Below are 1,243 nucleotides of genomic sequence, written 5' to 3' on the forward strand. Positions count from 1 at the left end.
CTCATTTTCCTTTTTTCCACTCCCCCTCCCTTCCTCCTCCCCTCTAGGGCTGATCCGTTCCAGGAGTGTCGAGATGCGATGCGGTCGAGTTCAGAGTCAATCTTTCCCATGAGAAATAACTGAAAATGGATGAATCCGTTCTCGGCCACCAAGTCTTTACCCTCACCTTGCCTTTTTATACAAAGCATGATGCAGAAATTTCAAAGTCAATACGTTCAGAGTTAAATAATATCATTCAAACAGGAAACACAACGTTTAAAAAGTTTTTAACAGCTACAGTGTGGCCGACCTTGCAACGGATGAGGATCTGCATCTGTGGACACGGATGTGGAGAGGAGGTGTGGAGAGAGAGGCATTGTTTGGAAGAGGAACTGCAGAGCAGACAGGCGGAATAAGACTGGATGGCCAAGGGGGGTGGTTGGGTTTGGTTTTGAGCTTTATGGGGAGCACTATTGCTCATCTTCTCTGGGTCTGTGGGGGAGATGAGGCTTTCTACTCCCCAGAGACTTGTTCTTAGGTGCCAACAAGTCGGTTCTGACCCACAGCAACCCTACCTGTGCACAGCAGAAGGAAGCACTGCCTGGTCCGTGCCACCCTCACAAGTACCCATGGGTGCAGCCCCGCAAGTGTCTCAGGAACCCACAGGGGCAGTTCTACCCCGTCCTAGAGGGCGGCTAGGATTTGGAATCAACTCACAATGACACAGAGTTTGATTGGGGGGTTGTTAGGTCGTTCCCCCCACCCCACCCCGTCTCTGGGTCTAGAATTTCAGGGGTTTCTTATACCCCAATGCCTTGCAGCCGCTGTGGGCTCAAGGTTTGGGGTGGGGTAGGAGAGAGCACCGCGCCGTTCACGCATAAATGTTAAGAGGCACCACGCGATCTTCTCTGGACTCACATTCTGTTCAAACAACCCACCCTCTCCGAGTTGGAAGGCCCTGCACCCCCCTCGGATGGCTCTTGTCCTTCCTGGAAGGCCACAGCCCTCTCAGCCAGCCAGGCCTCCCAGCACGGAGGGAGCCTGGGCCTCTGGCCTGCCTGCTCTCCCAAGAGATGTTCCTGAGCAGAGCGGACCCAAGGAAGTCAGGGGCCTCCTGCCTTCATCCCTCTAGCTGGGCTCAGCAGGGCTGAGGCCCTTCCAAGGGCAGGGCAGGCCGCGTGTGACTCCAGCCTGCATCTTGCACCCCAGCAGAGGAAGATGCCTGAGCCCCTTTGCCTGGCTCCAGAGACAGCCACCCCGTCCC

Source organism: Echinops telfairi, unplaced genomic scaffold (assembly GCF_000313985.2).
Source record: "Echinops telfairi isolate 266 unplaced genomic scaffold, ASM31398v2 ScPeMD7_655;HRSCAF=1070, whole genome shotgun sequence".
Classification (NCBI taxonomy): Eukaryota; Metazoa; Chordata; class Mammalia; order Afrosoricida; family Tenrecidae; genus Echinops; species Echinops telfairi.